The sequence below is a fragment of the Fundulus heteroclitus genome, chromosome 3, assembly GCF_011125445.2.
Source record: "Fundulus heteroclitus isolate FHET01 chromosome 3, MU-UCD_Fhet_4.1, whole genome shotgun sequence".
In the NCBI taxonomy this organism is placed as follows: domain Eukaryota; kingdom Metazoa; phylum Chordata; class Actinopteri; order Cyprinodontiformes; family Fundulidae; genus Fundulus; species Fundulus heteroclitus.
The window spans coordinates 10,686,670-10,701,807 of NC_046363.1; the positions used below are offsets into that span (position 1 = coordinate 10,686,670).

The following is a 15,138-nucleotide window of genomic DNA, read 5'->3' on the forward strand; positions in this document are numbered from 1 at the left end:
TAAATGAGCTAATTGTTTGTTCATCCAGGAAGACGGTAGGTGGAACTTTACTCTCATAAACAACCCGAGAGTCATCAAAACAAACTGATGCAGAGAAGAGATTTTCACCTGAGCTACAATTAAACCTGAAAGCTCTGGCTGTGATATAGAACTGTGGGAATCCTCTCTGGGAGCGTCCAACTGGATTTGCATCAAGATGTGAAAAATATCTGGTGGTAGCATCACTGCAGTGAGAATTGCATCTAAACTCAAAACTATCTTGAGCCCGAGTCAGGTAAGCTTGTTCTGAGTCCAAAACAGATGGCTGCTTTACTCTTGAAAAACTCATTATTGTTGCTAGATAGACCCCATGAATGGATCAGGAAGAGATCCCCAATGTAATAAAATAAAATTGAATTTAGCCTAAGATCAGGGGTGTGCAAAGTTTTTTTTTAATGAGGGTCAAATACAGAAAAATAAACAAAGGGCCTGCCACACACTAGAGGTGACATATTGACACATGAATACTGTGTGTATTTCTACCTCACCTACAATGTGAAGATCATGGCACTCAGTGGGAGCAGTGATGCTGTCCTTTGGATTGAAAGATGCTAACATGTCAGGAGAAGGTTTGCTGGTTGAGACAGGAAGGACTTCACAGAGATGTCTATTAGTCATTCTGGTTCTGTCTGCTTTTGTCCTGATTTAACAAAGAAAATGTTTGTTCACATATGTATGTTGAGCCGAACAGGCTCATCATTCTTTTTGTCTGGCGTCTCATCAGAGGACACTTGGCATTATCCAAACTCTGATAGAATTCAGGGAGGGAGAGAAGCTGATGTTGAATGTTGAGAATCATCACATTGCATTTCAATCCATTCAAACTGCAGACTCTCTTCCACTTCCTCTGCATCCACCACGAAGAGGGTCAAGAATGTAAAAGCCCTGAAAAGGGGGTATAATTGAGTAAATGAGCAGCAGACAGGTTTTTCCTCTGCTCCAGTATGTATTTACTGAATTATCATAACTTATATACATACAGAACAATTTCAAACTTAAAACAACTGTATGGTTTCCTTACGAATCATTGTGGTACACAAACGTGAAAACAATGGTGTAGACAGTATAATGCTGCATTGACTGCTATGAGCTATTAGCTAACTGTGATGAAACATTCTTTACAGCAAAATATGTACATATAGTATGCAATGAAACACATTGACGAGTTGTCCAGCAGCCAGCAAACCCTCTACTAATGGTACAGGTGCGTTTATGTGTAAACTCATACCTGAAAAGGGGGTATAATTGAGTAAATGAGCCGCAGACATGTTTTTCCTCTGCTCCAGCATGTATTTACTGAAGAGGAGGTTCCGCTGCTCTTATACTACGGCATACTCGCGCTATGCTTCCCCATCTGGTCATATATGGGCACTACATATCCTTAACCAAATAAACATGAATATATTTAAACCAAACTGCTGGTAAGAAACATTGTACATATAAAGAATAACATTTTATGTCTGTAATGTATAAAATGTGCAGATATAATCAGAAACAGTAAATAAACCTCTGACCTTTGATGAGCACATTTCAATCAATTACAAGAACAGCTTGATTTGTTTTTCAACGACAGAAAAATCTTGAAAACGCTGGTTGAATTCTGTCACGAGAGATGCAATCACAGACATATTTCTCCATATTCTGCCAGTCACAGAGGGTCACTTAGTTCATTAAGTTGTCGGCCCTTCTTTAAAAACTGGTAGATTTCTGATCTCAGCAAATAAAAGCGCTGCAGCACAGAGCTGCGGCTGAGCAAATTGGTAAAGTACATCCCTGTATTCAGCTTCCACATCAGATAGGAAAGCCTGAAATTCTATGTGGTACAGTTCTCTAGCTCCAATTATGTTGACAGATTTTACAACAGTGTTCATCACATCGCCCAGCTGGACAGTCTTGGCACACAGTGCTTCTTGGTGGATTACACAGTGCATCCTAACAGCCTCACCTCCGCTCTCTTTTACCTCGACGCACACCAACAATGCCATTCCTTTGCGCTCGCCTGTCATGGCCGGAGCTCCATCCGTTGTTACTCCACAGAACTTGTCCCATTTATGCCCCATCTTTTCAACTGTCTCTGACACAGCTTCAAAAATATAATTTCCCGTCGTTGTGCCTTTTAGGCAAGGCAAGGCAAATTTATTTGTATAGCACATTTCAGTACAGAGACAATGCAAAGTGCTTTACATAATTAAAATAAAATATAGGAAAATAAGGAAGAATAAAAGCAAGTTGGAATGAAATGTAGAAACAAAATAGAACATGGGAGAATAGAAACTAAAAGCAAACATTAAAAACAGTTGGACTACAAAGCTGAACTAATGATGTTTCAGTAAAACAGTTTAACAGTTGAAGGCAATTCTAAACAAATGTGTTTTTAATCTTGATTTAAAGGAACTCAGGCTTTCCGCACTTTTACAGTTTTCTGGAAGTGTGTTCCAGATAAGTGGAGCATACGACCTAAATGCTGCTTCTCCATGTTTGGTTCTGGTTCTAGGTATGGAGAGTAGGCTGGAGCCAGAAGACCTTAGTGGTCTGGAGGGTTGATACACTGATAACAAGTCTGTGATGTATTTAGGTGCTAAGCCATTTAGGGATTTATAGACTAACAGAAGTATTTTAAAGTCTATTCTCTGACATACAGGGAGCCAGTGTAAGGACTTTAGAACTGGGGTGATGTGCTCTACTTTCTTAGTCTTAGTGAGGACGCGGGCAGCAGCGTTCTGGATCAGCTGCAGCTGTCTGGTCCACTGTTTAGGAAGACCTGTGAAAACACCGTTGCAGTAATCAATTCGACTAAAAATAAAGGCATGGATTAGTTTTTCCAAATCCTGCCAGATTCATTAGTCCTTAAATCCTGGAAATATTCCTCAGGTGGTTGAAGGCCAAGTTTGTAATTGTCTTGAGATGCTCCTGGAAGTTCAGGTCTGAGTCCATCACTGCACCCAGATTTTGGGCCAGATCTGTGGTTACTAGATGAAGCAGCTGAAGCTGTGTGCTAACTTTTGATCTCTCCTCTATTGGTCCAAAGATTATTACTTCAGTTTTGTTTTTATTCAATTTAGGCTCAGCATATCAATCAGCTCCTCTGTACAGCAAAATTTATGATCTACTCCCTGCAAAAAAAAATCAACAGTTGCGTGGTGTCTGTGGCATCTGTGCTCTCATCGCACGCTATTGAGTAAAAATCAACAGCACAAGCATTGTCTCTCAGTGGAAGTTTCAAGTTAGCTGACAAGTCCTCGATTTCCCACACCACTGTATTTCTGGATAAGCTCACGTTGTTGAAATCCCGCACTTTTTCTGGGCACATTATTTCTGTGACTTTGATGAGGCACTGCTTTATGAAATCACCGTCTGAAAACGGTTTGCCACGCTGGGCAATATGTTTAGCAACTTCATAACATGCTGTTGTGGCGTTTTCCTGTATTTTGTTAGCACAAGAAAAAAAAAACTGCTGTTGAGCTTGCAGACTAGCTGCCACAGGCCGTAGTCTGGACACTTCTGCCTTAGATGGTTCTGCTGGCAGCAGTCTACAAAGCTCTGGATCCTTTGTTTCTCTGACTCATCCCCATCTGTGATGAGACCAACAATGGCAGAGTCATCAGAGATCCTTTGAAGGTGGAAACCTGAGGAGCTGATGGAGAAGTCTGCAGTGTAGAGCTAGAAGCCCATATGAAAACCTCCCAGAAAAAAACATATAAAAACGTCTGCATTAAATTGTAATTCTTCAGTTTGTGTTTCATTCATTGCACATCATATAAGACTTATATGATTTACTCTTAAAAGTGGCCACTTTTGCCTTTATTTCATACAATGTAATATAATGAATTTCATAAAAATGTAACTATTTATGTTGTAAATTAGTACATCATATGGGAATATATGTTTTTCATTAAAAAAAATGATATATTTTTCATATATTCAAAAATATGGAAATTGCACAGTGCAGACGTTGGCCAGAGGTTCTCTATTCAGAACAGAACTGAGCTATATGTCAACCATCCACTTTCTCACAGGCTTTCACAAAGCTATAAATGCAACTCAGATAGCACCCAAATCGTATAAGTTTCATTTTGTACTAATTTACCAAGATTCTTGTATCTGGTTTGACTGTCTGATGCATTACATACAGATTTAATCTAAAATAGATACAAACTTTCTAACATTTATATGTATCATATCCATATGGGAGGCCTGATTCCCTGATTTTTTTTTTCAACAAAATGTACTCAAAAGAGAAGTGAAGAACATGTAGAGAATTACTATAGCAACACTTTAACTAAAGGAAGCTGTATAGAACTGTATGTGAATGTTAAACAATGTGTAAACAATATCAAAATCATAAGAAGTGGTAATACATAGGGAAGACAGTGATATAGCAGATTGAGGTTGGGGTTGGATATTCTTAACTGGATTTTTGACTTAATGGTCTTTTCTCAACTGCACACTTTACATTTATTTCCTTAGTTGTTTTTTTTTCTAGATCATAAAACACAACACTCTGACTAAATCCAAGTCCTACTAGTACCGTTTTAAAACATTTTAGTATGGTGGTACTAAAAAAGCCCTGTTGAACTTCCTGTGGTAATAGTTGTTATAAAATGTTTCAGAGCTGTTGTACAAGTTTCACTAAAAAACTTTCCAGTGACTAACAAACAGGAAGTACAGAGCTACTGATGACAATCTCACGGCATAAAGACTCATGTCCAACCACAATGGACCTTTTTGCATCTATGTAAAGTAGCCATGAAGCACATCATTGTTAGACATATTTATTTCGTGTTTTAATGATGGAAATAAGATGCAGATGTCTAGATGTAAATGGATATCTGCTGGGGCAGCTTTAAAGTTGGATCAGGGTGTAACAGTGGTTTATTTTTTCTTCTAAAGCCTTTTATCTCTGATAGTTATTAATGCTGAGGTCTGGCTAAACCAGAGGATCATATGGACATCAGCTGAGAGTGAGGAACATCCTGCCAAGGTGAGTGGAGTTAATATGATCTAACGAGACGTGTTTTATTTTTTATAATGAAGGAGGCATCTGTGCAAAAGTGTATTTTCTTATTCAAATTTGATCATTTATGATAATTTATTTCTAAGCAATTTCACAAAACTAATGTCAACATATTTCTTTACTTAAGATGCTGTTGAGTCTGTTATTCATCTTACTGATTGGTAAGGGAAGAATTTCATTCATTTAAATATCTATTAAGACTGATTCTCATGTTTTAAACTATAGTATTGTGGCAAACAAAGTGATTGAAAACGTCCAGTTTTATTCTGAATGCGTCAACAATCTGCAATAAAACCGAATAGTAAAAAATATACTGTGAGAATGTTGTGATACTTACAAAATTAACTTTAAGTTGCTGAGTGAATAAAAATGAAAACTTACATATTTCTCTGGCGCTTCACAGGAAGGCTGTATGTAACACCACTGACATATGGTAAGGCTAAATTAATTTAGTGAAATTAACAAATTAAATTATTTGTAATTCCTGTTCTAAAACTGTAAAAGTACATGTCAGATCATCTCTTGTCATTCCCAGATGTCTGCAACGCACAGAACATAAACCTGACAGAGAAGAAGGCATCTCAGTCTTCAACCTTCACTAATGATAATCACATACCATACATCGCTGACAGAGCCTTTGATGGGAATTTCTCCACATGTTCTCACACCAAGGCGAGGAGACTGACGGAGTAGCATCCTGGTGGACAATTGACCTGCAGTGGGTCTACAACATTTCCTGTATCTTTGTGTTTAATTTTAACCAGCAGAATGGTGTGACAGACATATCGGGTGCTAGGATCTACATTGGGAACTCTCCAAAGAACAACAAAATGTAAGAACCTCATGTTATCTTGAATTACTACATTAGACCTGTTTTAGGCTTTTACGTGTATATAAGGATGATGACAAAGTTCATGTGATACATCGTGGCTCGACTTGAAATGGCACGTTTAGTCACTATTACATATAGTTTTAGGTAAATACACATTGAAAGGCAGGAATTCACCACAACATGATTGCTCAAGGCCACATTATCTCACTCAGCAGTGTGTGGTTAATTAGTGTGTTATAACTTGATGTGGGAATCTTGAAGCTGTTGCCGCTAACTTTTAAAGCTTTCTCCTCCAGACCCATTAGTTTCTTCACAACGGCTGCGTAAAATGTCACAGCTTGCAGGATCATAAACAGCTTCTGCATCTTCTTTTGCGTTACATCAAACATATATTTTTTCTTTTAATAAAGTTTCAAAACATCACAGAGTTCAACTTAGATGAAGATAACGTCTGTAGGTTTTCTACATCAGTGTTTGGGCGCTATAATAACCTTCAGAGTATTTAACATTTATCAGCTGAATGTTTTTCTTTTTTTTTTTTCATTCAGACGCTACAACATTACAAGCTTCCAAACAGGCAAGATAAATGATTTCAGGTTGCCCAAGCCTGTGTTTGGGCGCTACGTCACAGTGAAAATCCCACCCGAAAAACACATGGTTCTTTGTGAAGTGAACATCACTGGCACAAGGCTAAGTAGGTTAAGTTAACTAATTATTAAAGATTATAATTTGAAAACCGTTTTAAAATTACTTCTGAAAAGCTCATTGAAATATTGTATGTTAGTAATTGTTTCATTTTTTCCCCCTCTCTGCAAGGACCTCCCTTCTGTCCTGATGAATGAAAACAAGAGCTGGGAGGAAACTCTGAACTCCTGCAGAGATCTGGTCTCCATCCTGTTTGCCTTTAACCTGAGTTGTGTGTTTATAGCGATATTTAATTGACCTTCTTTCAGCCAGCAGTCAGCTAGCTTGTTGTGTTATGGCAATTATTTTGAATATGTGTCATGGGGTTATGTCCTGGATCAGTTTCATGTCCTGCTTACTGTTATTATTTTAAAGGACATTTATTTATTAAATGTAGTAAAACATGTTGTGGACCACCTCTGATGATCTGTGCTCACATAATCATAAATACTAATCATGGTTAGGCTTGCTTTTGTTCAATTAGTTAGCGTTATTCTTTCATTAAATTAAACATGAGCTATAGAACTTTTAAATCATCATTACATTAAAATGGTTCATAAAATGCATCAGTAAATACATATTTCACACTAAAACAAAGCCCCCTCCCCTTTATCTGTCCAGTTTTATTTTCCATTTAATAACGGATTGGTTTTCTTAAAGTTATATTTCCTTTAGTTGTTTAATAGTAATTCATACAGAAATATTCTGAAGCTTCATGTTGAAATAATGCAAAAAAAACAAAAAACTGAAAGAAACTCATGTACTCATTAATTTAATTGTTTTATATCTTGATGGAACCATTCATTGATTTTAGAATCTGTAAGGTTTGAATGTGAAGTCGCAACCCTTTGTATTTAGAACCAAATACCCACAATATATATATATATATATATATATATATATATATATATATATATATATATATATATATATATATATATAAACACATAAAATTGACCTGGATCCCCCTTCCTCCACCTGCACATACTGTTTTAGACCTTTTGTGTTAAATATTGTGCCTGGCTCTGTGGAAACCTCAGTGTGTCTGTAGTCAGATTCACAAAAACTTAAGAAATGTTTTAAAGGAAAACAACCTCTGTCCCAGTCTGGAATGGGGCTGAAGTTGAAAACTGACTTATGATTAAACTGAATGATTTTCTTCTCACTTCTTAGTACATAAGCATGGAGGTCCACCACTATAATGAGTGAGAAACGTGCCAACCATCCCTTTGTATGGCTTGGCCTTCACTTCACCTTGTAGTTCTGGGCTGGGGATTGAAATACTCATTTTAAACCCCACATCATGAGCGGAACCATGCAGACATGTGGAGACTTGCTGGCTCAGCAAATCTCACTATGAAGAGTAGGGCTGGGTATCATCTAGGATGAGCCGATTCGATACGATTCTCGATACACAGCTCACGATACGATACGATTCTCGATACATGGCTCAGCTTGATTTGATTCCAATATCGATATTTATTACTTTGAATTAATGCTCAGTGATTCAATCACCAAAATCAGCCAAATATTATGTTTATGTTCTATTTATTGATCACAGACATATTAACAGGAAAATAAAGTGCATTTGCTTCAATGCATTTAACGTGTCACAGAAACCAAAAATGTGCCCAAACATCTGATTTTAGGGTCAAAGGAGCTTCTAAAATCCTGTCGGCCGTTCCACAAATTCGTCTCACTCGCTCTCCTTCGCTGTGAACTGTAATGGTTGCGCTGTAATAACGCCCCCTAGGGTCTTCGGTTCTCCACAATCACTATCAAGCTATTTCTGGATAATGTTCACCTAAACTAGTGCACTTTCACATCTCCCACAGGTGCTGGGTCCCAGGTATTAAGTGTTCACTTATATACAGTAATCTTGTAATTTATTTATTTATTTATTTATGTTCTTTCACTTTCTTTTTTCAAATATCACATTACACATGTCAGCTTACATAATAATATATATGATTTAGCAATGGCATCTAGGTGTTATTCGAGTGTATCTGTTGCTTTATGTCTGTTGGTTGTGCTGTTCTTTTTGTGTCTCTTTCCAGGTGATGGAGCAGACAAAGAAGGTTTTATCATTCTCTCCCTTTTATCTCCTCTTTCTTTCACCTCTACTCTTTTTTTTTCTTTTCTTTCACTTTTTGTTCTTCCTTTACTCTCCCATTGTCATGTCCATATAATTTGAAATTCTCCTTGCAGGAATCATAATAAAGCTATTTACAAGCATAAATCAAGTGGAGCACTATGGCGAAAGCCGTTTGCTCCACTTGTAAAAGCAAAATCTGTCGAGCTCTATCTGGCATTGAGACATCAATTCCTATTGCCCTATTGCTAGACAGGACACTGGGAAAAAAAAAAAAAAAAAAAAAAAAAAAAACGCCCCCTAGAGGTTGGGAGGTATATCGATATTGAAAGCCAGAATATCGATATTAAATCGTTTTTAAAAATATCGATATTAATCTTTATATCGATTTTTATGCACAGCCCTAATGAAGAGTTCAGTTTCACCTGTAAATTATAATGTATTTATATATATATTTTTTTTCATTAGCCAGAAATCTTTAACTTCTGGGTGTTTTGACCACTTTAAAGAACTTTTAAAAATTGGGTTAATTTGGATAAACAGCATTATATAGTGATGTTCTCTGGATTTTCATTTCTTTCTGTTAATAAATTCTCTGCCAGGCAGGAGTTCTGAAGACTGCTGGAAAGATGGAAAAGCAAAGACTGTAGGCTATTAAAAATTCAGATTCTTAGCCACAGCCGTCTGAAAAAGAAAAGGTGAAAGTGTCATTTTTACCAATATTTCATTGCTAGCATTGCTTTCATTCATTGTCGACCATTTGAGGCAGTTCAGGTATAAATAGCAGGTGTTATTTTACATGATATACAGTATAAGAACACTAGATGCTGCCTAAACAACTGCTATTTTTTGTTTAGACTTTTGCTTAGTTATAATAGCATAATTAGGGTTCCACAAAATAACAGTGCTATTTATTTGACTATTTCTACTTCTAGAATTAGGATAAAGACAAATACAAAAAGAGGAACACTATTTACATTGGTTTTATTGTAGATAGATTTTCAAACTGTCCATTAATAAATTTGTTTAAACCAGGGGCGGAGCTAGACATTCTCATCATCAGGGGCTTAGTCCACAAAATATTTCATCATTACAAGGGTAATTTGGTACACCAAAAAATAAATTATTTAACCTGTTGATGTGGTCGCAAAATTAATTTAATATAGGCCTTTACATATGTTAATAATAACATAATAAGTTTAATCTGCTAGTTGTACTAGTATATACCAATAGTATATAATTATGTTCTCATTTGAATGATGAAATAGACAACCACTCATGTAACAACTCAGTCTTGGTGTCATCCATCTTACTCAAAGTACAGTATTGGGTCCTCCATGCCACTTATGTATTAAGATTTACTGCACATTTAAACATTGACAACTCACTATTGTTAGGGAAATAATTAGTTGTCTGAGAGGTGTCATGGTGCAACCTTGCTGACTGCACCATGAGCATTTCCTGGCTCATACTCCTCCAGTGCAGCCCTTATTAGGCACACCTGTCAGGCTGCAATTAACCATGGACTGGCTCCACCTGCTCTCCTGGCTACAAAACTCAGCTCAGTTAGTTCCTCATGGCTGGCTTGTCTTCAGTCAATTCTACACCAAGCCTGTCAAGTCCAGTTCTCATCCATCACGTCTTGCTTCTTGTCTGCTAAGATAAGTACCTGTTATGCTGGATTTTTGCTCCTTTGTCTTCGTTGTCCTCTAGTCTGCAGTCCTGGTTCCACAGCAGCCCAGCGCCTCCGGATTCCTCTCTGCTGCCCTGTGGGATTTATTGCAGCATCTGAGTCCAAGGAACTCTGTGTAGCTCATTTTTGGATTAACTGTTGCCCCGGCGTCCAAGGAACTCACTTAAAGGCATACTATGCAACATTTTTCAGTTAATTAATGTGTTCCATACCGTTTTGGATGATTAAATGAGTCATTTCAGGTCGAACAAAGGTTTTCTCGGCCGCCCTGGTGGTCTGTGGGGGAAATACCGCACTTGCAATGGGGTACCGCGCGCGAGCTATTTTTAGAAACACAACGTCACGATGACGTCACATCACGTGGTACGCAGTGGGGCAAACTCCGGAAACCCGCCGCTGTTTCGCTGTAAAAGAGACGTGCGTTAGCCTAGGTTTTACTCGGTAAACGACTGCTTTTTCCAAATCTAAGACCATGGTTTTTAAACTTTGTTGCAATGGAACGTGCAACAGCGACTCGAGTTACGCTGATCGGCCGCATATGAAGGATGTTTTCTTCAAGACTGCCAAGGAGAAATGTGTGCTTTGGTACACCGGGGCGGTTGGCCTACACAACAGTTCAACCCGGAAAAAGTTACCAAATTCACGTACATGTGTAACAAGCATTTTGTCGGAGGAAAGGGCACAACCGAAGAACATCCTGACCCAATTCCAGCGACATCAAGTCAAGGTAAGAGTATTCTGGTGACCGACATGTTAATATTGAAGCGCCTGCTACCATGACAGCATATAGGCTATCATGGTAGCAGGCGCTAACATGATAGCCTGCTACCAGGATAGCTTACTCAAAAACATTTCAAATGAGACAAACATTAAACATATACCCATTCCTGGACGGTGATTGCAAACAGCAACAAAAAAAAAAAAACGGCCGACGCTGCCATGATCGCCGCGCAGGAAAAAAAAACAAAGCTTACCGTTCATCAACTCGGCCAGTTTTCCAGTCTTTTTAAGCCCTCGACACTCAAGCCATCGTTTGAGCTGAAGGTTGGTGTGTTCTTCGACAGTGCGACCAGTAAACCGTGTGCCTGGGACATCGTCTTGGGAAAGTTTAACGGCTGCAAAGTCGGTCATATCGCTGTTTCTGTTGTGCGTGTAATAGCTGGTTGCTACGGGCGTTCTCTCCTGTATGCCCTACCTAAGCGGCAAAAGGGGCGTTGCTCTTGAGACGGTGACGTCACGTGCGCGGTACCCCATTGCAAGAGCCCTCGGCCCGCACACACAGGCTCAGAAGTCTCGTGCAAGACCGCGAGAGTCGGTCTTGCTTTACGGCGAGAACTCCATGTGTTTTTGCCATGCCATTCACTATATGCACGCGCAAAAGCAACAACAAAGAACCGCGTGTTAACGTCAAATAAACTTGTAAGCATATTGAGTTTTTTTTATTATTATTATTTTATTTATTTATTTATTTTTTGAATGCTGGCGAGGCGGTAGCGTGAGTTTGGCGAGGCGGCCGCCTCGCTAAGATAACGCTACGGGAAACCCTGATGCTCATACTTTCACTATGTTAGTCATTGTTTGTACTGCCATTTTTTTCGACTTACGTTACGTTCGCCTGTCTGCTAAGCTCAAAACAACCGCGCCTGGCTTGACGGAGAAACCAGAACAGCTGAGCATCTTTATGACAGTGCACTTTTACTTTCGCCCTCTGGGGAAGCCTCGCTGGAAAATCAACCCCGGTTGCATAGTATACCTTTAATGCTGCACCACGGGGTTTTCAGCACTCCGTCCTCCAGATCCTGTCAGTCATCTCCGGTCTGCTCCAGTCAGCCAGCTCCTGCACACTTCATCTCCCGTCTGGTAACTGTCTCTGGTTTTTGTCATCTACAACCCACTACTTGCAATAAACTCTCACAACAAGCTCTGTGTGTGCGTGCTCTGTCTGGGTTTATCTAGACAAATCATGACAAGAGGATGCAGGTAAGGAGAAGCTGTTATCTACACTTCAGATATATGATGTAAGAAATGTGTTTGGAATGTTAAGATTAATTACATGAAATAGGCTACAGAGTTACTACAACACAATTGTACATTTGTTAATTTGAATTTAATATTTGAAATGCTGTTAGTATCAGTTACACTTCTACTTCCAGTGCATAGTAAATACAAGAAATCTATTTGGAGCCCCTTGAATGTATAATTTTGCTGTGTTTTATGGTGCAGACAGAGTATCTTAGATAAAAAAATAAAAAGGGTGGGGTTTATCTCTGCACATTTCTATATCTTCAAAAGAAAATACAGGATAAATTTAGACAACAAACCTGCTTTGACTATATTTGGTTTAATAGGCACGTATTTATTGTCTTTTGCTGGTAAATTCAAATGCAAACTTTTTCAAAGTGGGGGGAAAAAAGTCCCAATTGGATATTCATCAGATCCTGTGATGCTTTAAACATTAAGGTTTATATTTGTAAATACCAGTTCAGGGACGCATCCATATTGGTGTGAACAACATGGTGCTCTGGCTTCAGAATTTATTTTTTAACCTTTATTGGATTGATCAGCTGTATGTTCTGCTTTATTCAGAGTTTACAACATCACAAACTTTGCACTACACCAGATAAATTGTCTTCGAATTGTCCAAATCTGTGTTTGGGTGCTCTGTCACCATCCTCATACCAGAAAAGAAACACATGGTTGTGAGGTAAACGCCACTAGAACAAGGTTAAATTGGTTAAATTAACAGATTAGGAAAATTATAATGTGAAAACACCTTTAAAGTCCCATTTGAAACATGTCAGAAATGGTTTAATTTTCTCCCTCTCTTCAAGTACCTCCCTTCTGTCTTCATGAATTAAAACAAGAGCTGAGAGGAAGCCCAAATTACTGCAGATGTGTTCAGAGAGCTGGTCTCCATCTTGGATCCCTTTAATCTGAGCTGTGTGATTATCAATCTTTATTTGTCAACTACAAATAGCATTTGTAATCGAAATTTCAGGTCCAGTACAACCTTCCATCACATACATAAACAAATATTTTGGGGGGAACGATTGACTGAGGCCTTGCGTTGCCAAGGAACGCAGCCAGACAGCCGCTGCAATTTCTGCGCAGCCGTTAGGCGCATCCCTCCAAACTGCCCAAGACCTCGCTTTACACGGTGCCTACAGGGCGCTGCCTTTCAATCTGTGTAAAGAGAGATTTCCACAATGGGGTAGAAGAGGGAAGATAAAAAAGACTGATGCGTCACACTTTATGCTCTCATGATACAGTGTGAAGCATCCGACAAAAAAAACTCATTGCACGAGAAGCACAAATATAACGAGACACATAGAAGGATAACATTGGAGATTAGTCACGTGTAAATTCATGAGATAAATGAGCATCAGTTGTGTGTGTGTTGTGTGGAGTATTGTGTGTCCATGAACACCGTCCTGCAGGCAAGTGTCCTTAATACGTTGGAAAATCTTTATCACTTCACGGCCCAGCTTGACGCATCCACGGATGTTTGCAGGGGAGGGGGGAGCGGGGGGAATAGTTCTGTCCAATTTCGCCATAACAAACCAGGGGAGAGTTTTGATAGTGGGAAAGTCCGATTAAAATACACATTTTGTTATGAGAACAAGCTGAACCCATTTTTCCTTCAGCTTTAAGGTCTTTTCATCACTGGATCCAGAATCCAATATTTCAAATTAGTGGGCTGTTGTCACTACCAGATTTTATCCCATCTCACCCCTGAGTTCAACTACCGCAGCCAGCTTGTGAAGCTGGACCTCCTTGAGAGACCAGGCAGGTCCTCCTGGACCCCCTCGTAGGACTCGGACAGAGACAGAGCAGCACCCTCGGAGGCCTCGGGCTAAGGCAGAGCAGCACCCTCGGCGGCCGGCGGGACTGTGCTCTCGGCGGCCGGCGAGATGTCAGCGAAGGCCGGCGGCGGCGAGAGGTGCGCACCCACGCGGGCTTTGGCCGTGGCGTGCGCAGCAGGAACTCCCGGTGTGTTCAGCAGAGCAGGAGCTTCAGGTGCAGCCGGTGAAGGGACGTGCGCACCCACGCAGGCTTTGGCCATGGCGTGCGCAGCAGGAACTCCCGATGCAACCAGCGAAGCAGGAGCCTCAGCTAAAGCCGGCCGAGCGGAGCTTTCGGGCAGAGCAGAGCTTTAGTTGGCTGGCAGAGCGGATATGCGGACACCCACGCAGGCTTGGGCCGTGGCGTGTGCGGTGGGAATCTCTGCGATGGCTGGCAAGGCAGTGTGCACCCTGGCCTCGTAGACCGTGGGGGTTTTCTCAGGGGCGGACCAACATGGGAGAAGGTCGTCCCTGTTCCCGTAGAAAAAGTCCCACAGCTGATCTTCATGAAGGCGGGGTGCTCTAGACAGACTCTCCTGAGCGGCGGCATCTGCACCCGGCCGACTCACCGGGGAAAAGGAGGTGACGTCGGCCGCAGTTGGTGCGGCTTCAGCGGAGAAGTCAGGCTTGGCCTCGGGAGATTTCCTGGGGCGCCGAGTCCGGCGTCTGCGCCGGGAGGAGCCTGGCAGCGATGTTGAGACTGCTGCTGACGGTAAGGAATCGGGAGCAGCAGCAGAGACAGCAGCGGCAGCAGTTGCAGGAGCAGCGGGAGTGGGAGGAACAGCAGCAGCCGGAGCAACGGACAGGCTTGTGGCAAGGGTAGATCCGATCGGTGGGGGTGTTCCTGTCCAGAAATCCCAATCGATCCCCTGGGAAAGGTTCGCTAGCTCCGGGAACTCAGAGCAATGTTGTGCCAGGCTTAGAACGTGTTCCCCCATATTA

The 15,138-nt window shown here is 40.4% G+C and overlaps 1 non-coding gene across 1 annotated transcript; it reads left to right on the forward strand.

The window, feature by feature from the left end:
- The first annotated feature begins 4,926 nt into the window (after window positions 1-4,926).
- On the forward strand, window positions 4,927-5,695 carry LOC110367159. Its single transcript, XR_004927971.1, has 4 exons — window positions 4,927-5,020; window positions 5,181-5,214; window positions 5,457-5,486; window positions 5,589-5,695. It is a non-coding gene; the product is annotated as an uncharacterized LOC110367159 (transcript).
- The last annotated feature ends 9,443 nt before the right edge of the window (window positions 5,696-15,138 follow it).